This window comes from Dipodomys spectabilis, unplaced genomic scaffold (genome assembly GCF_019054845.1).
Source record: "Dipodomys spectabilis isolate Male_0828 unplaced genomic scaffold, ASM1905484v1 ptg000362l, whole genome shotgun sequence".
NCBI lineage: Eukaryota > Metazoa > Chordata > Mammalia > Rodentia > Heteromyidae > Dipodomys > Dipodomys spectabilis.
The window spans coordinates 2,825,707-2,849,263 of NW_024871039.1; the positions used below are offsets into that span (position 1 = coordinate 2,825,707).

The 23,557-nt window shown below is 39.4% G+C and overlaps 1 pseudogene; it reads right to left on the bottom strand.

Moving 5' to 3' along the window:
• Window positions 1-2,320: 2,320 nt before the first annotated feature.
• LOC122095829 lies at window positions 2,321-2,420 on the bottom strand (annotated as a pseudogene).
• Between the last annotated feature and the right edge of the window lie 21,137 nt (window positions 2,421-23,557).

Consider the following 23,557-nt stretch of genomic DNA (forward strand, 5'->3'; position numbering starts at 1 on the left):
ACCATTATAAACTATTGGGGAAATACAGGGACACCTTATTCTCACTGGCACTGAAAGTCTCTAGTTAGGCAATTCTGATGAAGATAAGGAACAAAATGAAAAAGTGAGGAATCGTATCAATTGCAAGAAAAAAAAAATGGAGTAGGATCCAAGCAAATTTCTTCTTTGGGCTGCTGAAAATAATCGGCTTACTAGAGTGTGGTGACTACTTTCCATAAAGGCCACTCATGTGAATACTAGGGATGACAATGAATATACCCCTCTTCATCGGGAAGCCTACAGTGGACACTTAGATATTGTCCATGAGTTGGTGCCTCAAGCAGCAGATATTCATGCAATAATTGTTAATGGCTAGACACCCCTGCGCAGTGGTTACTCGTGAAATAATACCAGTGTGGCGTCTTTCTTACTTCATCATGATGCAGATACCAATGCCCAAACTAAATGCCTCTTGACTCCCTTGCATCTTGCTGCTGGGAATATAGATAGCAAAGATACACTGGATCGCCTTCTGTTGAACCATTATATCAAACCAGGTCTGAAGAACAACTTGGAAGAAACTGCCCTTGATATTACCAAAAGGATAAGTATGTATCACTACCTCTTTGAAGTTGTGGAAGGCTGTACAAATTGTTCTATTCAGTTGTAATGGTTTGGTTGTTTCTTTTCTCTTTTTTTTTCTTTTTTTTTTTTTGTTGAGTTTTATTATTTTATTGTGAAAACACCATACAGAGGGGTTAAAATTACATGGGCAAGGTAATGAATACATTTCTTATCAAGCATTGTTGCCTCCTCCTTTATTTCCCCTTCCCATACCTTCTCATCTCCCCCCACTCCCCTCCCCCCTCATTACTCCTCCTCCCCGGCCAAAGTCGTAAAGTTCGTTTTTCTACATGACGTCTTGTACATCTCATTGTTGCAATGGGTCAACCTGTATCCCTATTTAAACAATTTGTTTTTTCCCTTCCCCTCCACAAATCATACCAACATCAAATACAATGAAAGCAGGGATTATACGGTGGGAGAGGGACATACAAAGCAACAAAGAAATCATCTTATAAATATGTTAGAAACAATCACAAGAAAGAAAAAAATACATTTGAATCCTTATCTTGGGGTTCATTTCACCTAACATCAACTTATCTGACCATTTCTGCTTGTCTCAGACATATACTAGTTACAAATAAGGGAAACTATGGGATCTATGTTTCTTGGGGCCTAGCTTACTTCAATATAATTTTTTCCAAGTCTTTCCATTTCCTAACAAATGGGGCACTGACATTCTTTCTGAGGGAGGAATAAAATTCCATTCCATAGAATTCTATTTTCTTAATCCATTCATCTACTTAGGGGCATCAAACAAGACCATACAAAAGCTACCAAAACAACTATGTTTATTGCAGCATTATTTAGCATAGCTAAGATATCAGTTACGTTTCTTAAACATCAAAATGCCAGTCCACTCTTTGTGTCCATACAAAATATTTTCAGAATTCAAATAACAGCAATATCTTACTGTAAAAATTCCGTGGAATTTTTCCAAGTGAATTGCCTGACTTTGATGTCAAATGTATTTGAGTTGTTTGTGTACATCTACAATGATTTCTGCAGTTTGTGATTTTTTAATCAGAAATAATTTGATCTTATCTGTTGAAATGAGTAGTACAGAAACTAGAGATATTTCTGCTTCTTGTCTGAAAAAAGTATATTTTAAAATATTCTATATTCTGTGTTTGCATAATATCCATAATCTATTTCATTCTTTCCTAGATATACTTTACATTCAACATTGTTTTATAATATATATATTCATTAATAAATGTGTCCTTTCAGATTGTATTTCATATAGAAAATTTAAGATTATTTTTTTTCTAGGTTCTTTTTTTTTTTTTTTTTTGGTCCAGTCGTGGGCCTGAACTCTGGGCCTGGACGCTGTCCCTCAGCTCTTCAGATCAAGGCTAGCGCTCTACAACTTGAGCCACAGCACCACTTCCGTTTTTTTTTCTTTTTGCTTATGTGGTGCTGAGGAATCGAACCTAGGGCCTCAAGCATGCAAGGCAAGCGGTCTACCACTGAGCCACCTTCCCAGCCCCTTTTTCTAGGTTCTTATAGTAGTATATTTTTTTTGGATAAAATGACAATGTTAACTAATTTCAAAAGTTTTGTAAAGGTTATTCCATGTAAAGGCCTTTCTAAGGTGAAGATTTAATACACTGATGTCAAACTAATGTTTAATTCTAACACTTGCATATATTGTTACACTTGTAATTTTGTAATCAACTTTTAAATAACTGTTTTTCATTTCTGCAACTGAAGAATGAAAAATATGGAATACTTCACGAATTTTTATATTATCCTTGTGCAAGTGTCATGTTAATCTCTGTATTGTTGTAATTTGGGTATACGTGCTGCTGAAGCATGTAGTATCCTCTAAATTTAAGTAGTTAATGATGCAATCTTTATATAGGCTTATATCCTTGGGTGCCTATTTGTAGCAAGGAAACGTTATTGTTCCTAACAATACTATTGATCTTATTTCCCTAAAATAATGTGTATAGTGGGAAAAAAATTATATTGTTCGGTCGATTGCTCACATTTGCATTTTTTGTCAATGACAATTTTAAGTCTTTTTCATTTTAGATTTGATCATACTTTGAAGCACTTATAGCTAGGTCCTAAGGTGATGACTTTTTCAAGTACTTATTTACGTGAATGAGTTAGCTTTGTGGAGCTAATAGATTCAAAGTAAGCCTTGCTTAAGAGCTACTTCTAAACTTCTGCAGCTGAAATTTTCCCAAATGAGGTCTTACTGGCACAAATGTCTACCCTTTATCCTTCTTCCACGTAGGAACATACCAACCAGAATATCCTACCCTGACAGCATAGTTTGTCTTACTAGAACAAAACTAATCTTAGTTACAAGGGATCATAGAGAGATGAACAGTTCAGACAGAACTGTTCAGACTAGAAGGTATTTTATCAAAATTTAAGTGTTTATTATACCTACCATTTCAAAAGTAGCTAACGCCAAGGTGAAAAAATTCTTCATATGCGTGATTTCCTGATGTCTGGCCTGTGTACCTTCCAACCAGGCAGGAACTTACACTACTTCCTTTCTATCACCAAATATTTCCATAGCTCCAGGAGAAGTCCATGTTTCTCCTCATTATTAGGCCTTAAATTGGTAATGTTTTAATCACAGTGTTTCCTCTTGCCTCCAGGCTTTAAATCTACAAATGGTAAAGCTTTAGGTCTAACTCTACCTAACACTGAGGTACAGATAATGCAATAATACTTTAAAACAGAGTTGTCTTTGATACCCTAACCACAACAGAACAATGCAAAACATGTGCCCTTTTTATTATATTACATATAGTTATATATTTTATATTTATATGTGCTGATTTCATATTTCACACAGTGAAACTTAGTAGAATTAATTGATAATTTGACAAATAAATTGATAATTATTTATTCCAATAAAGAGAATTGGAATATAAATAATTAGGTTTAGAATACATACTAGAATGTAAAAAGTATCAATGTAATGTCTTCACTATAAACCTGTGATACCTTCTAAGTGTTCTTGTTCTTCTGAATTCACATGGAAAAAAATGTTGTTTTCCTCTAATCTATAAGGGATTTTACTCTGCTGCTCTGTTTATTGTTTTAACTCACTGGTTCCAAAATGTTTTTCTCCATATTTCTGAAGCATTCCTATTGATTATACCCAAATTTTTCTGATATGATGTATAAAAGATATTATTCTTCTGCAAGATGTATGGGTCCTAGGATCTTATGTCCCAGTTACCTGCATCATCAGATAACAGGGTCAAGACTTCTCAACTAGGCCCAGGCAACATGCCAACAGAAAGTAATTGAAGAGTCATGTCAATTTCTCATTTCCTATAATATTTCAGGGCCCCAATTCCTTGAGAAACAGGAATTAGCAGTAAGCAATAGTGAAATTCAAGTCAACTTAAAATGAAGGATGAGATCACAAAATCTAAGAGAAAGTACTGCAATTCAAACTTTCAATTTACAGATGACCAGCCCATATGAGATAACAAAATCACAAAGTGTCACAAGATTATTTTTAATACCCCTCCCCTAATGATTAATGAAAGATTTCAGTCCAGCATAAGTGGGCCAGCAAAATAGCTCCTGGAAGGATAGATCCACAATTGGTCTATTAAGGCCAGGAAAACTTGACTTAGAAGTCAAATGTAATTCAGAAAAAAACATGAATTGAGAAGATCCTTAGTGCTTAATAACACCGTGAGATGTACAAGTTGTCATGTCGAAAACAAACTTTACAACTTTGGTGCTGGGGGCGGGGGGGGGGGGGGGGAAAGGGGGGGAGGATCGGGTCGGGGGGCAGGGGGAGGATGCCAAGGGATGGGAAGGGGAAACAAAGGAGGAGGCAACAATGCTTGGTAAGAAATGTACTCATTACCTTGCCCATGTAATTTTAACCCCTCTGAACAGTATTTTCACAATTAAAAAAAACACTGGTACTTCAGTAAAACTTGATTCTGTGGTATAAAAATGTTGTCATTCTCAAAATATTTAATCTCCTGAAAGTGTATTCTTTCTCTTTTTTTTTTTTTACATTTCTTTTTTTTTTTGGGGGGGGGGGATCTGGTTGTGGGGCCTGAACTCTGGGCCTGGGCGCTGTCCCTCAGCTCTTCAGCTCAAGGCTAGAGCTCTACCATTTGAGCCACAGCACCACTTCCGGCTTTTTTTCATTTTGCTTATGTGGTGCTGAGGAATCGAACCCAGGGCCTCAGGCATGCAAGGCAAGCGCTCTAACACTGAGCCATCTTCCCAGCCCCCACTGTATTCTTTTTCAAATAATCTTTGAAAAATCAAATTCGCAAACCAGGCGCTAGTGGCTCACGCATGTAATCCTAAATACTCACGAGGCTGAGATCTGAGGATCACGGTTCAAAGCCAGCCCGGGCAGGAAAGTCCGTTAGACTCTTATCTCCAATAAACCACTCGAATATCAGAAGTGGCACTGTGGCTCAAGTGGTAGAGTGTTCGCCTTGAGCTCAAGAGTGCAGGGACAGTGCCCAAGCCCAGAGTTCAAGCCCCACGACCTTCTAAAAAAAATTCACATTCACCAAAATAACATTTGACAAATAGATGATACTTAGTGGCAATAGAGTTACAATAGAGTTGATTTGTTTACCCAGCACTAATGCCAATCAGGTTCAACCATTCATTAAACTGTAGAAATAGTGCCACCCACCATTTGTGTTGGTCATTAGATGCCTTCCAAAATTTGTTAAATATATCAGCCTCCCATATTTCAAACCCAAACGTTAGCTAATAAAGTAAATTTCATCATTTAATAAGGTACATTTTAAAAAGTCACAAATAGTTGCCTTATAATATGTTATTTTATGTTTTCCTTATCTAACATAGTAAGTCTTGAATATGGGTACTCATCAGAGATATGACAAACATAAAATCTGTCTTCTATTTCTATCATATTCCTCTATTATAGTACATTTTAATTTTCTTTTTTCAAAACTTAAATGTAGTAGAAAATATTATCCCATGTAAAATTAAATGATCACACACCATTGTACAAATCCATTTATAAAAATTGGTAGTTTAGAATACATTCTAAACCATTTTTAAACTTTCTTGTTGACTAAAGATTAATCTTCCAAATGGATGAGAATTAAATCATGTCTAGGTGCTTCACACCTCCAGTCTTGCAAATTATTATTGCAGATGAATGAATTATGGAAATATAAGCTGACATAAGTTCAAGTATATGCAGGATTGAAACTCCATGGAATGTATATAAACCTTTCAAACTTTTAACAGACAGTTTAACAGAATGACTATCAGGAAGTTGAAACCAGAATGGAATAATAGTAAATACATAGGATGAATGAAAAATAGAACAAGGGGCAAGTTCAGCTAGAATATCAATGTACACATGTGATAAAGAAAGTGGTTAATCTGAAATAAATCTTGGAGAAGGAGTTGGTTGACAATGATGGAAGGAGTGAATCTGATCCAGGAGCATTGGACAATTAGATGGACATATTTAATTGTAACACACTTGCACAACCTTTTGAAATTCAGTGAAAAAACACACAAAAATTACAACCAAACAGCAATCTCTAGAAATTATGAATATGACCTCTCAAAATTTTAAGCAGTTAATGAAGGGCAGTCTTGGGAAAAGCAAACAAAACTATTAAAAGAGGGCATTTGAGGTAGGGGAGAAATTTGAACAGATTTATATAGATTGTTTCAGGTTATAAATCAACTATATCTGCTTCAAATGTTATCTTCCTTCTGTGAGTTCTCTCTGACTGAACTGGATACTCCAGTCCTGAGACACACTTGATATCTTGTGAAGATAGAATGGAAGAGAAAAATATCAAGAACCCATTACTCTGTTGGAGAGAAAACAATCCTCTAAGTTTTCTTTCATCTCTCTTCACTACTCTTTCTTCATACTTTTAAGTCAATTGATTTTGAGTAATATATTTCCTTCTTTGTTCTGGAAAAGTAATTGGTGAAAGTAATTCACTAAATATTATTTGCCATTTTTTATCATGCTGTTTACTTGTTCAAGGGAGACCATTAAACTTCACACCTGCATTTGGTTGCCATAAAAACCCAACATTGATGTTAATCAGGACAAACTCTAATGTAAAACTTTGTCTCCAAAAAAACCAGTCCAAGAAACTGTGATCACAAATATTTGGATATCCATTTTTCTTTTTTCTTTTACCTTGAAAGTCTTCTTTCCCCATCTCCTCCACAAGTTATACTGACATCAAATATAGTGAAAGCAAGGGTTATACTATGGGGGAGGGACATACAAAGCAACAAAGAGATAATCTTATAAATGTGTTAGAAACACATGCATGAAAGAAAAAAACATTAAAATACACATCTAAGGGTTCATTTTCCTGACATCACATTATCTGACCTTTTCCGCTTGACTCATACATATACTAGATATTACAAATAAGGGAAACCATGGGACCTACGTTTCTTTGGGCCTGGCTTACTTCACTTAATATAATTGTTTAAGGATACAGGTGGACCTGTTGCAACAATGAGAAGTACAAGTTGTCATGTCCAAAACGAACTTTACAATGTTGGTGGGGGGGGGGGGCTGGGGGGAGGGAGGAAGGAGAAGGATTGGGATTAGGGGGGGAGGGGGGAGGCTGGGAAGGGATGTGAAGGATAAACAAAGGAGGAGGCTGCAATGCTTGGTAAGAAATGTACACATTATCCTGCCCATGTAACTGTAACTCCTCTGTACAGTATGTTCACAAATAAAATAAAATTAAATTAAAAAAAAAAAAAAAAAAAGCAAAACAAAAAAAGAAACCCACACACAAACAAGACAATGATATTCATTCGATATTTAACCAACATTTTCAGGTTTTATCTATGATTTGATCACAGAGAAGATAGGAGCATCCATTATATACCTATTTTAGAATGCAATTAATAAGCTTATTTCATGAATAATACTTTTCTGTTTTTGATATAATGACAACACATCAGATTAAATATGTTTCTTGTCAGCCTGCAAAAAAAAAAAAAAAAAAAAAAAAGAAAGTCTTCTTGTGTCAGGCTGGGAAGGTGGCTCAGTGGTGGAGCGCTTGCCTTGCATGCCTGAGGCCCTGAGTTTGATTCCTCAGCACCACATAAGCAAAAAGAAAAAAGCTGAAAGTGGCGCTGTGGCTCAAGTGGTAGAGCACTAGCCTTGAGCTGAAGAGCTGAGGGACAGCGCCCAAGCCCAGAGTTCAGGTCCCACGAACAGACCCCCCCCGAAAAGAAAAAAGAAAAAAAAGAAAGTCTTCTTGTGTCTAAAGTGCTAACAAACATAAGTACTCCACCACTTTTTGGTTCAATCACTTCTAACCTCAAAGATATATTTTGCTAACAAGATGCTTAGAGGAAACCGCAGAATACTCCACTTTTATCTTCTCTTAAGACTCTCCTTAGATACCATATCAGGAACAGTGAAGTTATTCTTTGCAAAATTATTTCAATAGATTATTTTTCCCTTAGTCTTGCATTTGCTCAACAAGATGTATGGAAGAGAATAAAGTTAAATCACCCATACCTTGGATAACAGTGTCTGTTACAAAGGACAATGCTTCTATGTTCTCCTTCTATGTCCTCCTCTTAGCTCTTGCCTGATTTCCAATTAATCACAGCTTCTTGACTTCAAGTCTAGAGAAGCTGAAGGACTATAAGGCCTCCCCCACTGCTACATCTCCATGGTTTCTCCTTTAAAACTCTTTGAAGTTGCCTCCTTTGGATGTGGGATTTATTTTCATGTTTTCATTCAATCAGTTCTGCATTGTAGTGAGCCAAATAAGCTCTGTAAAATCACTTTAGGTAGCAAAAATATTACAATCTATGTCAAAAGTTTTGGCCTCCCTCCACTGCTGAAGCCAATTTGCTTAGCTAGGGCTTCTAAGAACACTGATTTCTGACCTTTTCCATGTGCTCAATTTTTTTCTGAACCCAAAACTTTTTGAGATAGCTTATGCAATAAGCTATCTCATGTTAATAAGGATATTATATTTGTGAGCCATTTAGAAATGTGAAATCACTGGTTTGAAGTATCCAATCAGATTTTTTTTCTGTGTTTCAGTGCTTCACATGCAAAGACATTGTGGAAAGTATTACAAACAGAAAAGTGTAAACCCAATACCTTTTTTCATTGTGGAGGACACTTTCTCCCTAAATATTTTGACCCAAATTATCTTTTTCAGAGAATTACTGTTTGGTAATTAAAGGTCAATTCACAAATTTTGATGTCTTTTTTTAAAGAAATTTGAATTAAATTGCACTATAACCTTGTTTCATACAGTGAATATATTTCCTGGGTAAGGACAATTTTCAAGGGAAGCTACAGGATTTACAGCAAGGTTTCTGAGGTTTGTTTGTTTAGTGTGAAAATGAGCCATCTTCACTCACATTGCTCCCTCTCCACTAAGTCTCCATGGATTTCTTTGCATGAAAGCCTATTTTCTCAGGCAATTTTAAATGTTCTTAATAGGCTACGTTGTTAAAAAGTTTGAACAATTAAAATATAGGTGTCATAATTTTAAAACTCTTTTGAAATTCCTTTATCAGAATCGCGAATTCATCAATCCTAATTCCACCTTTACCATCAAAAACTGTTAACATGTTGTTTTCACGATGTAGTGTCCATGCAACTATTATTTTCCAGTGGCTTCGTTATGCAAATATATGACCACATAAGCTGATACTGAACAAAATGAACTCCAAGATATGGAATCAGAGATTTTTATTTGTGGTTGTTGTTTTTTATGTATTATGTGATTTCCATTTTCTTTGGTTTTCCCCGGTTGGTTTATCCCTTGCTGTATTTGATTTTGGTACATTGTGTATTTTGTATACATTTACCTTAATTAGGGAAGGGAAAAGGAACATCACAATGGTGACACAAATGACAAAGGGCAAAACAATGCATTAGCAATACTCACAAGACAATATGTTAGGAATATACATTAAACTTGTGAGGGGTACTGAGGTGAAGGAAAACTGTGAGAAAAGTGAAGGAGGGGGTAACAAGTTTGAAAAGTTATGTATTCACTACCTAACAATTACTGTAACCCGACTGTACATCATTTTGACAATAAAATTAAATAAAAAAATAAGCTGCATAAAATAAAATTTCACTGTATTGGTATAGTTAATATTATTTTTTATGTAGTAAAATTTTAAAAATCAATACTATTTTGCGTCTAATTTGACTTAATTACCCTTTCTTTATCAAAAGGTCGTCAACTTGAGTGTTATCCAACTAGACAATATTTTCACAATATACTTGCATATTTTGGAAAAAATAAATTTAGCACTTTCACACGAAAACAGTTTAATTCTATGGAAACCCATAACTTTTAAAATTAAATAAGTTGTTGGGACAGAATATATGTGTTCTTCAAAATTCCTATGACTAATAACTACTCATTTTCAAATTCTAAACATTCCATACCTGAGAGATTCAAAACAGTACTTGTTTTCATGTTATATAATTCTGCAATTGATGCAGTTTCCAATGGGGTGTTACAGATTGAGAAGTCAACAGAAAAATAGCCACATTCTGCTACAGGATAAAACTATGAAGCATCTGTAATAAGTCTTCAAGAGTAAGCAATCCCAAGCTTTATGCCATAAAGTCATCCTAGCCCAACAGTTTCCAACTTGAAAGGTGCACCTTAAAATTCCCTTAATTCACATCATGAATAGCATATCTCTACTGTGAAAAAATACTACACCTCTGGTATTGTGATGCCCTCCTAATTCTGCAAAGAACACCACAATAAACTCAGTTGCATCACTTTTCCCCCAGTGGTATTCTTGAGATCAGAACACTTGCAAATATTATTTATATTTATACTTTTTTAACTATCATAGATATTCAGGATACTAAGATCAGAAGATTATGGTTCAAAACCCATCCAGGCAGGAAGGTCCCTTAGAACCTTATCTCCAATAAACTTCTCAGAAAAAGCCAGACACAAGTGGCACTGAGGTTGAAATGGTAGGGCAGGAGCCTTGAGCTCAGAGACAGTGTCCAGGCCCAGAGTTCAACCCCTAGGTCAAACCAATAAAGCAAAAACAAAAATTGGGCTGAGAAGGTGGCTCAGTGGTAGAGAGCTTGCCTTGCATGCATGAGGGCCTGGGTTCGATTCCTCAGCACCACATTAGCAAAAAGAAAAATAGCCGGAAGTGGCGCTGTGGCTCAAGTGGTAGGGCACTACCCTTGAGCTGGAGAGCTGAGGGACAGTACCCAGGACCAGAGTTCAGGCCTCACGACCAGACCCCCCCACAAAAATAAAATAAAAGTGAACCCAAACCTAGCATTTGTCTCATTGTATACAGAGGCACATAATTAAGGAAATTGCTTCCTGTGTAACATATAGGTAGAAGAAAGAAGATGTCACACAATTATTCTCTTCATACCATGTTATACCAAACCCTCAAAAAATGCTTTTTCTAAATTTATAAATTAATATCATCCATTTGTTGGCAATTCTGTCTAGATTATTCACATTATCATTTTATACATGAACTGTTGGAATTATCTATTAACTAAGTTCTAATTATAACTCTCTTGAAAGAATTTCTAGGCAAATAGAATGCCAGAATCATTTGTGAATTTGTCAGTTAAAACCTCTACTTAAAAAGAATTTTGTAGTATCCTATAGAATATGGAATTACAAAAAAAACCAAACTATTTATTTTGAATCTAAATTCTAATTTTGCAAGGTCCACAAAGTCCTACATTAGACAAACTGTGCTATTTCTCCAGGCTTAAGTTTTGTAAACCTTCATCATTTCTTTGGCATCCAACAGAATGAAACTTACTTACTTTTTCAAATTTTGGATGGGAATCATGAGCTATTTTGCATCTAAGAAGGTTCTGTAATTAAGAGAGCATTTAAAACACAACTGAGGATTATATATCAGTTGCATTTCAATAGGAAACTTGAATTCTCAAAACATAATGACAAAATTAGCCCAAACTTCGAACTTTGTATTCCTTTCTTGTAACTTGGTTTGTTTTATTGAGACAAAATTATACTACCTGGTCCAGGGAAGGTATCACTATGTAATTCCACTCTCTAATCTCCTGTCTTAGTCTGAGTGTTAGAATTCCAGGCTTGTATCACATTGCCCTGCCATAGTTTGTTGGTTTATTTAATCTAGAAACACACTAGCAATTCTGAACTTCTCTGATGATCTTATCCATTGACTGCTCAGACTGTTTATGTACAATTTTGAAAGATGTTCTAACATTTGACACAGGATATGAACATTTTCAGATGCACATGCAGGGGTCTCTGATTCATTCCTTCATGGATCCGATCCCTTTAATAATGATTACTTGACTTTCTTATTATCTCTGATCCCTACCTATCTAATAGTCTCAAACTTTTTTGAAGAAAGTTCACTTGAGGACTTTTTAATATTAAAATTTATCACTTGATTCTAGTTTTACTCAGGACATATTTTCTATTGCTTTCTAACTTTTCTACATATTCTGAGAGTTGTTTCATTTGTGTATTCATGTGTGCATATATAAGTACCTCTGTGTGTATGCGTATGCTTGTATGTGTGTATGCAAAAGCCTCAAACTCTTATTCAACAATTTGCTCATGAGTGGTATTCCATCACTTGAACTGCTCTTCCAATGCAGCTTTGGCTGGTTAATTATAGATAGTGTCTCAAAGACTGTTCTGCCCAGGCTGGATGCAAACTGAACTTCCCAGACTCCTTTACATTCTTAAGTTTTGTTTTTCCAGGAGTATCAACTTTTTAAACTACAAACATTTTTGTGAGTGTGAAGTCTAACCTGTAGCCCAGATTTTTAACTCAAAATTCATATAAAGATAGATGAACATACACATTACATATGCTGAATGTACACTGTTAGAAATGTGATCTTAAGCTGGGTGGTGGTGAGATCTGAGGATTGAAGTTCAAAGCCAGCCCAGGTAGGAAAGTCCCGGAGACTCTTTTCTCTAATTAACTACAAGAAAACTGGAAGTGGCACTATGGCTCAAGGGGTAGAGCACTAGCCTTGAGCTGAATAGCAGAGGGACAGCACCCAGGGTTCAAGTGCCACGACCAACAGCAAAAAAAAAAAAAAAAAAAAAAAAAAAAAATATATATATATATATATATATATATATATAGGAAATCTTATATAAATATATATATTTATATACATATTATATTTACATATAAATATATATATAGGAAATAAGAAGAAATATGATCTTTGCCTCCATGTTCATTGCTAGTATAATCCCTGCTCTTTCAAGATGGACTTTTCTCCAGTTAAGTCCATTCTCTTATATCTGACTTGCATGGAACCAGAATCATTCTTCTATTCTACTTTTTACAAATTTGCACGATGGAAGTGTGATTTAGAAAGGGAGTGGCCTCATACTTCATGTTCCACTTAGGAGAAATGCTTTCTCTATATCACTTCTGTAAATCTACGTACTGAACTTGGCTTCATTGTTTCAATGTTGTCTTATTTGTAGAGTCTTCTATATTGTATTGAACCCTTAAACACAGAACTTCTCTTTCTCCTATTATTGCTATTGTTTCTCTTACTGTTAACTCTTGTACATTTGGAAAATAATGCACAGCACATACACTCACAAAAAAATGATCTGAGAACCTTCTTCCCATTTAAAATTCACCTTAATTTACAGAGCACTTATGATGTTTGAACTCAATGTACTCATGGATAATGTATTTATAAGCAATTTAAATTCCATATTTTCTCTTTACCAAGTTGTCTCTGAAAAATTGCTACATGATGTCCAAAGGTGTCCTTGTGCTATTTCAGTGAAGCCAGCAAACATTCCTTATACCTAAGCAGCACCATAAATTGTTACGGGAATTGTAACTATTACTGAAGGTGGAACCTGATCCCAGGAGAGGAATTGAACGTAGAGGTATGACAAAGTTCAAATTAATTTGTGCTTTCCTTTTTACTGTACAAGAAAAGGATCCAAGGATTGAGGGAAACTCTATCCCTGACTTTTCAAGTGTGTATTTTACTCATATAAAGCTTGTTTGTAAACTTCTGGTCGAGAGTATTACAAAAGGAAATAATGTGCCATTTGAGGGCCAGCGTAGAACAAAATGAAATAACATTGTTTTAAAAGTGTTCTACTGCAAAGAAAAAAAGACATGGAGATTTTAAAGTGCTCTATGGATGGATATTTCACTCCTGAGATGATTCTCTTGTTGCAGGATTTAGTTATCCATTCCTTTAGTGTGGTCCTGAGTTCTCCATAGCAATAAGGATTCCACAAAAGCAGGATCCAGTGAGTATAATCAGCAAAAACAGTCTCTTCTCAGACCAGTTCTCCTTTAAGGAGGGTCCCAAAGAAATACCTGTTTGTTTGTTTGTTTTTTTCTTGGTTTGGTTGTTAGTTCAGTTTGTGCTGGTTCTGGGGCTTGATCCCAGAGGCTGGACCATGTCCCTGAATAGATGTCTTTCCTGTCCACTTGCCCCCAAAGCTAGTACTTTACTGCTTGAGCCAAACCCCCACTTCTGGACTTTTTGGTGGTTAATTAGAGATGAGAGCTTGACAGACTCTGGGTTTACTTTGAACTGAGATAGTAAGAAAGCCAAGTGACGGGCTGAAAAGGTCGCTCAGGAGTAGAGTGCTTGCCTTGAATGCATGAGGCCCTGGGTTCGATTCCTCAGCACCACAAGAGCAGAAAAACCTGGATGTGGTGCTGTGTCTCAAGTGGTAGAGCACTAGCCTTGAGCTGAAGAGCTTAGGGACAGTGCCCAGGCCCAGAATTCAGGCACCATGACTGGCAAAAAAAAAAAAAAAGCCAAGTGTCATCAACTGTATCAAGTCTTCTGTTTCCAACCAAGAAATACTAAATGAAGTTTATTATAAAGCTAATATTTGACAATTTTTAAAAGAAGAGAATATGTCCAGCCAAGAATCCATAACTTAAATAACTCAGCAAAAGTAAGTGCACTGCATTATTTTTTTATTTTTTTTTCTGCTTTGGAAGATTACTATTGACCTTGTCCTTCCTTTTGGGGAAACTTAAAGTCATATTTGCACTTTTTGTTGGTCGTGGGGCTTGAACTCTGATCCTGGGTGCTGTCCCTCAGCTATTCAGCTCAAGCTCAGTGCTCTACCACTTTAGCTGTGTCACCACTTCTGGGGTTCTGGTTGTTAATTGAAGATAAGAGTCTCATGGACTTTGCAGAGCAGGCTGGCTTTGAACCACAATCCTGTGGTCTCAACCTCCTGATTAGCTAGGATTATAGGCTTAAGCCACCAGGATCCAGCTCATATTTCCATTTAGTGCACTTAATGACACTATGTAGACAAAGAATGGAAATTTGAATCAAATGATGACATGGCAGCTTTCAGAAAAATTGAGGTAGCAATAAATAAGTCCTCCTATTCCATTTTGTTACATTAATGACTCATGAGCTATGGGACCCTTACATTAGCAACCTCTTGCCATCTGTGTAGGTGTATTTAGTATCAGGGAAGACTGTGATTTTTAGAAAGCAAAAGAGATCAGGTATGGAACAACAGCATAGGAGGAGATACATTTTTCACACAGAGATTAAGAACTAGCCTAAGAGATTTAGAATGCTAAAGGCAATGAAAAATAAGCCTGGTTGATAACTAGTTCTTCAATAACCAAAAATGGTTCCCTAGAATGGTTTCTGGTATGCATTAGTTACTATCATTTGTTCCTTCCATCTAGAGTTATTCCTTCTCTTGTCCCAACTGATAATTTGCCTCTGCCTTTTTGGTGCCATGACTGACCAAAAAGATTTCCAAATCTCACTTAGACTATCCTTCTCATTGTGATTAGCAGTGACCACTCAAAAGCCTGGAATCTTTGAATTTCCAGAATTAATCTTCACCTGACATCTAAGCACATTCCTAGCATTAATTGCTGTGACCTAATGAACAAAACTTTTTTTTCAACACAGTATCCTAATATAGGTAAAGTACATGAATTAAGGAATATTGTCAGGTATTAGTATGGAAGGAGCAATATATATTCCAAGTATGGATTATTTATTTTGCATTTACTAACTAAATTTTTTAATGTTTTTGGGGTTTTTTTGCCAGTACTATAGTCCTGGGGCTTAAACTCAGGGCTAGGGAATTATTCCTGGGCTTTTTCTTTCTCTCATGGCTAGCACTCTACCACTTGAGACACAGCACCACTTCCAGTGTTTCTTTTTCTGTTTATGTGGTACTGAAGAATTGAACTCAGGTTTTCATGCATGGCAGGCAATCACTGTACCATGAAGCCACATTCCCAGAGCTCTAAATGACTTTCTTAAGATGGTATTATATTTTCATTCCATAATTATGTATCATAATTTTGGCCAGTTGCTAGAAAAGGACATAGAAAACAATACTAAGTCCAATAAGGCTGGATGGACAATAAGGCTGGACGGTCTAGCTAGGGCACAGAGGGGCTTACCTCATGGGGCTGGTTCAACAGGCTGAGTGAGACAGTTCCTGACCCACAGCCCACCTCCAGAATGAGAGGGTCACCTTGGGTTCCAGCCACATGGGGACACTGGGCCACCTCTTCAGCACCCATTCAACCAGCTCCTGTGAGAGAAAGAGAGAGAGAGAAAGAAAGCCATAATTACAATTAAGCTGGGTGCTGGTGGCTCAGGACTATAATCCTAACTAAGAGGCTGAGATATAATGAACATGGTTCATAGCCAGCCCAGGCGGGAAGATCCATGAGACTCTTATCTCCAAAGAACCACCAGAAAACTGGAAGTGGCACTGTGGCTCAAGTGGTAGAGTGCTAGTCTTGAGCTGAGGAGCTCGAAGACAGCACCCAGGCCCAGAGTTCAAGCCCCACGACTGACAAGAAGTGGACTTCCCACCACAAGAAGTGTACTGCATACCACTCATTCTCTTAGGGACCATGGCAGAGAAGTCAGTCTGAGCTTTCTGTCAACTGGAGGTCATGAGTTGGTCACCTGTCTTCGCCGTGCCTCATTTTCCCCAGCTACAAAACTGAACACAGTGAAGGATCTCCTTCCTCATGGGAATAGGATAAGGATGAAAGAGAATCATGTTTTGTTTCATAATCTCGTACATGTCACACAACTAGTAACAGGCCCCATCTGAGCCCTTTCCCAGTTATCTTCCTGTCGTATGCTCCCAGAATTGCCAAGAACCATATCTGACAGCCGGTCTCTCTGTGCCAGGCCCTGCTCCTGAGATCCCCCTGTATTGAGCCCTTGTTTCCTCACAACTGTCCCAGGAGGAGACTGAGGTACAATGGTGGAGGCCCAACCCAGAACTTTATGGCTGCTGTAAACTAAGTTTGGGACAATCATCTAAACCGATGACTGAGCATGGTGCTATATGTCTACCATACCAACTAAGGAGGACCAGGCCTCGTGGCGCACGCCTGTCACAGATAGGAGGACCATGATCCAGCCCAGCCTGAGCACATATTGAGTGAGTCTCTGTCTTGGAAATGCCCAAGACAGAAAGGCTTGGCTACCGTGGTAGAAGACCTGACTGGCAAGCCTAAGGCATTGAGTTCAAACCCTAATACACCAAAAAGAACTAGAGTCCAGGTGCCAGAGGCTCATGGGTATAATCCTAGCTACTCAGGAGGCTGAGATATGAAGATCACAGCAAAAGATTTAAAATAGGTTTGTCCTCACCGATCAGAAGTCAAGATGAGAAAACCCGGAGTCTGACATATACTGGTGCACTCCATACCAGTAGGGCTCACCTCCTTACTAAGTGCTGGCCATGCTCTCTGTCCCCCTGGGAAGCCAACCCCTGTGGGCCCCATACCCAGGTCCTCGCAAGCTCCAGCTGCCACTAACCAGGCCCAAAGGAGTAGACAGCTCGAAGGCACAGAGGTCCCTTGGTCTTATAATTTAATGTTGCTGAGTCCGCTTCGAGGCCCCCAGACCTCAGCCACAGAGCCCATGCATCCCCCAAATGTATCAGGCACAAGTTATCAAAGGACCCAGCCTCCTTATTACAACCCACTTCTACACACACACACACACACACACACACAAATCCAGACCAGTGACAGAAGACTCGTCCATGCAGCACCTGCAATTTTCCAAATGATCACTCACCTGAGCACAGTCAGGTTATACAAGGAGGAAGATGATATCTCTCTCTCTCCCTCTCTCTCTCATGCACACACACAAACACAGACACACAGACACACACACACAGAGACACACACACACAGAGTCTCAGAGCAGTGCCTCTCCAGGGTTTGTTGGTTCTTCATCTGGTACAATGTACAAGCTAGAGCATGGGGGTTCCCTTGGAGGAATCAGGAGCTCCCAACCAAGGAGAGCACCACTCTAATGATGCAGCACCACCCTGCCTATCCCTTTCTCCAAGGCCAGAGCCTGGACTCCCCATTCACCAAAACCCTAGGCCAGGACACTGGGTGAAGGAGTCCCGAGACAAGTGGCTCCTCAGAGCCAGGAGAGGAAACAAGCAGGGGTCATGGTGACCCCAGAAGGGTGTCTGACCCGAGGTGGGGGCAGTGTTGGGGAAAAGGATGGGGTCCTAAAGGCTACATACATGGACTTACTCCCTACTTCCAGCCTACATGCTTCTGGGCCTATGGGAGATTCTTGGGAAGGACAAGGAGACCAGATGGACTGAGAGCACCAGCGGAAGCTGGCAGAGCTGGGAAATGTGATCACGCTGTGAGAACTGTTGACAGTTGGGAGGAGGGGACAGGCTAGGTGTATGTGTATGTGTGTTTGGAGGGGGTGCTTCTCCCAGATATTCACATTTTGCTCTGACCCCCAGCACTCTCACTTCCCTACTGGGCTCTTCTGGGACCTCTCTTCAGGTGAAAGGGTGACGGAGCACAGAGGACAAGGCCTCACACAGCAAGAGAGACATATCTTCTGAATCCAACACCCCCAGCCCCAGAAAAAAGGAAAAGACCCAAGAAGGCAGGTGTGGAGGTGCTGCTCCCCACCTCTGACTAAAGCCACCAGGTTCCCACCAGGAAGAGGAAGGGTGCAGATGTGTGGCTATGTGGCTCCCACTGCTACAGGCCAGGGGCTCTGTGGTGCCCCCTCCTCACCCATCCCTGCATCTCCCTGTTTCCTGGGACACTGGCAGCTAAGGATGGGGGTGGGATCCCCTGGTCAACACCCACTCCCACCCCTACCCCTGGGGCACATTTGTGGCAGAGACCTGGCCAGACTGCAGGGCATGGGGGAGCCGGAGGTCCAGTCAGGTGGGGGGGTGTCGCGTGGTGTGGGGGTCACAGGGTATGGGCTCTGGAGGAGGCCACTCACATGTTCTGCTGGGAGAAGCTGTTGGAGGCAGCTCCCACTGGGTTCCAGCAGCGAAGGCAGTAGCATGGCAAATACTTAGGCCTGGAGCAGAGACAAGGGTCCTGGACCAGGTTGGGGCCACAAGCCTGCCTATGGCGTGCCATCACCTGAGGACTCCAAGAGGTGCCATGGGTCCAAGCAAGCAGTGCTAGGTTTGGAATGCAATGCCGCGTGGAATGCTGAAGGGGACCGGGGCGTGGGCAGGTGCATGGCAGGGCTGAGCCAGGCCTTTCCTCCTACGGTTTGAGTCTCTTGATCACCACTCAGCCACCTCTACCTTCCTCAACTGTTGGTAGTGGTGTCAACCAACAGAGGAATCCCAGTGCTATCAGGCAGGATGGAATGCGGGTGTGACCACCATTCTTATATCCCATTGGTCAGAAAGAACCATGAAAGAATGGTGTAGCTGGAATCCTGTGATGCAAGCAGAATGGGCAGAGTGAAGACAGTGGCTCCCCCAGCCCCTTTCCCAGGGAACTCTGTCCAATTCAGTTGGGGACAAGAGGATGACCAGCTTTAGATTGTTGTGTATGTTTGTTTGTTGCCAGTCCTGGACCTTAAACTCAGGATCTGGGCACACTCTGTAAGCTACTTTTGCTCAAGACTAGCCCTCTACCACTGGAGCCCACACAGCTCTACTTCTGATTTTGTTGGCATTGAAGTTGGACAGGGATCTCAAGGACTTTCCTGCCTAGGGTGACTTTGACCATGATCCTCCTATCACAGCCTTGTAAGTATCAAGGAGGACTGCTGAGAGCCACTGGTGCCTGCCTAATCATTGGTCTTGCTGATGATCTGGCACAGACCTGTGAGTTCCCTATCCTCGGGTTGAAGTGGTGGGAGCTGGAGCCCACAGTTGGAATCCTGGTCCTGCCACCTCCAAATGGCAGAAGAACCTAAGAAACTCATTCTTATCCATAAGATTACAAATGGAATGTGATCAATGTCAAGATTGAATGAGTAGTTCTTGAATGATTCTAGGATCAAATTATACACAATTATATCCTAGGACACTGATCGATTTTAGTTAATACTTCATTAAGCATTTAAACAATCATATTCATTAAATGGAGGCAGAATGAAATACCTAAGAATTGGACCTCACATAGTATAAAGGTGCAATTTTTTTCTGCCAGGATTGGGATTTGTACTCATTGTCTGGGTAACTCTGTTGCACTGTGTGGGAAGGGGAAGCCTGCCTCCTTGAAGTCAGGAAATTCAAGTCTGTTCCTTAGGCCTGAATTGGATCCCCAGCACTAAAAAACATCTTATTCATGTATATGAGTTATATTCATATACATATGTTCACTCCATATTGCACTCAGTATAGTTATTCTTTCTTGTTTTTTCTTGCATTGACCATTTATTTTATTGACTATTATGACCCATAGAACATTGATTACATTGATTACATAGGATTATAGGTCTGCATATGTATTCCACTTTATACCTGACACCCAGGACTTTCAAAGAAAAGGAAAAAAAATGTGTCAGCATCAGTTTCTTATTCCACGATTAATTGTTTGGGAGTGCTGGCATCTGAACTCATGGCCTACAAGGCCAAATTCATGAATGGGTGAGTGTCAACACGCCATCCTGGAAAAAATTGAGCTGACAGGCAGTTCCCAGGACCTGACATCAAGCCCCAGAGGTTGACAAAATATGAACAGATTGACATACAGATGATAGGACACTAATAAATATATATGTTTCTCGAGTGCCACAGATGTCTATCCATTATTCAGTTATATAGACTACATTCCTACAAATTCTGGGGTAATTATTATGCCTCCATGTAATTAATGTTATTATTTTCATCCTTAACAAACTATTAATGAAATCAGTGTCCTGAAATTATTGAGTTCCTGTAAGTAACAGTATTCTTTTAATGCTTCATAAATATTAAATAAAATCAATCAGCTTCCTGAAATCATCTTGTCTAATTTTATAGGAGAATCATTCACGATCAACTCATTCAACCGTGACATTGATAACATTCCTATGGATGGGAATGAGTCTCTTAGTATCTCCTGCCATTGGTAGGTGTCAGGTCAGGGATTTGAAATCAGGGCCTATGTTGCCACGTGGTCCTATGGCTTCCCCGATAGTCCACCAGCCTTCAGCAATGCAAGGTAAAATACCCTTTGCAACAGTGTCATTTAGACCCAGTAGGGTCACCTCACAAAGGAAGAAAACTTAAAAAGGCCATCTTGCCACATTTTTCCTATGATTTTTTTTCCCTTCAAGGCCTAGGGATCTAGGATCCCAGAATCATCTGTGGGTCCAGTGGCTGCACCTCAGCCTAAGGTGATCGAAGCTGAAGCAGAGTTGCCATGACCCGAGTTCAAGCCCCGCTCTGGGAAAAAATAAAATAAAATAAATTTAGCTCCCTGGCTTGCAATTCCCATCATTTATTCTGCCACGTTTTGGATTTGAACTCAGGGTCTGGGTAAATCTGCAGTGGATGAAGGGGAAGCTCACCGTACTTGAAGATAAGAACTTCAGGCCTGTTCACTCGGCCTGAATTCAAGCCCCAGCCTTTGAAAACATGTTATTTATATAAAGATAGGCTTTGTACTTACCTATAGATGTTCAGTTCATACAAGTTTGGTGTGGTTGTTCCTTGTATTTATTGTTGTATTCATTTATTTACCATTGATTTTACTGTCTATGATGACACCCATTCCATTTATTACATTAATGACATCCTATCACATAGCATCTAGATTTGTAGACGTGCTCTCCATCATGCCTGACACCCAGGACTCTCAGAGAAAAGGAAAACAAGTTTCACACTCAGCTTCTTACTCCATGATCCAATTGTTGGTAGTGCTGGAATCTGAACTCAGGGCCTAGCAGGGCTAATTGGCAAATAGGTCAATGTGAACACACCATCCTGTGAGCAACTAAGGAGGAAGGCCATTCCCAGGATATGACATTGATCCCCAGGGAGGGCCACAATATTTATAAATTCATTGTGTAAACATAGGATCTATATTTACATATATGTGTGGACAGCATCTCTGTTCGGTATACTTATTTTGTGTCTTATCCACGGAGGTATTGTGTATTTTACTGAGTATGGTAACAGATATAACAGTGTTTACATGGATGACAACCTATTACCATGTCTATAGGGTTTCTTATGCATTCTCCATCCTTGTTGAGACCCAGAACATTTGCAAGACAGGAAAATAGGTGAATCGATTGTCTTCTCACATCAGGATTCATATTTTCGCTGTGTTGGGATTTGAACTCAGAGCCTAGCAGGCCCAATTGAGGAAAGGGTCAAGGTGAGGACACAGGTCTGTGAGCAATGCAGGAGATAGGCCATTCCTAGGACCTGACATCAAGTGCCAGGGAGGGCCAGATAGTCATAAATTCATAATCTAAACATAGGGTCTATATTTACATACATGTGTGGGCAGCATCTTGCATTCAGTGCACTTCTTCTCCTTATTTTGTTCCTAATTCATGGAGGTATAGTGTATTTTATTGGTGACAGGTATAACTGTGCTGACATGGATGACAGCCTGTTCCCATGGTTATAGGTTTGCCTATGCATTCATTCTCCATCCTAGTTGAGACCCAGGACTTTCACAGGAGAGGAAAACATTTGCAACGACTGGCTTCTGACAGCAGGATGAAACTTTTGTCAGTGCTGGGATGGGAATTCAGGTCTGGGTAGCTCTGTTGAACTGTGGTGGAAGGGGAAGTTCACCATCCTTGAAGATTAGAATGTCAGGCCAGGTCCCGGGCGTGATTTGAAGCCCCAGCACTGGACAAAATAACAAGCCCATCTTTTTAAAACATAGGATTTATCTTTACCTACAGATGTGTTATGCAACTTGTATTCAGTGTAGTTATTCTTTTTATTTTGTGTCTTTTTCATGGATGTATTGTATGTTTTATTGAGTATAATGACAGATATAACTGTGCTGATATAGATGTCAACCTATTCCCATGGCTATAAAGTTGCCTATATAGTATTCTCCATCTGCGCTGAGACCCAGGACTTTCACAGGACAGGAAAACCGATGGATCAATTGGCTTCTCACATCAGAGTGAAGCTTTTGGCAGTGCTGGGATTTGAACTCAAGGCTTAGCAGGCCCAATTGGTGAATGGGACATGGTGAACACACAAGCCTGTGAGCCACTAAGGAGCTTGGCCGTTCCCAGGACCTGAGATCGAGCCCCCCATGGCGAGGGCCAATATAGTTATAAATTCCCAATTTAAACAGAGGACCTCTATTTCCATACATAGGTGGGCAGTACCCACTCAGTACTTGCATTCTGAGTAGTCATTCTCATTATTTTGCCTTATTCATTGATGTGGTGTGTATTTTCTTGAGTATAGAATGACAAATATAACTGTGTTGACCTGGATGACAATCTATTCATATAAGTAGAGAGTTGCCTATGCATTCTCCATCCTAGCTGAGACCCAGAACATGCACAGCACAGAAAAAAAAAAAAGGTGCAAAGACTGGCTTCTCACATCAGGGTGAATTTTTGGCAGTGCTGGGATTTGAACTTGGGGCCTAGAAGGCCCAACTGGCCAATGGGTCCACGTGTTTACTCCAGCCTGTGAGCCATGAAGGAGCTGGGCCATTCCCAGGAACTGAAATCGAGCCC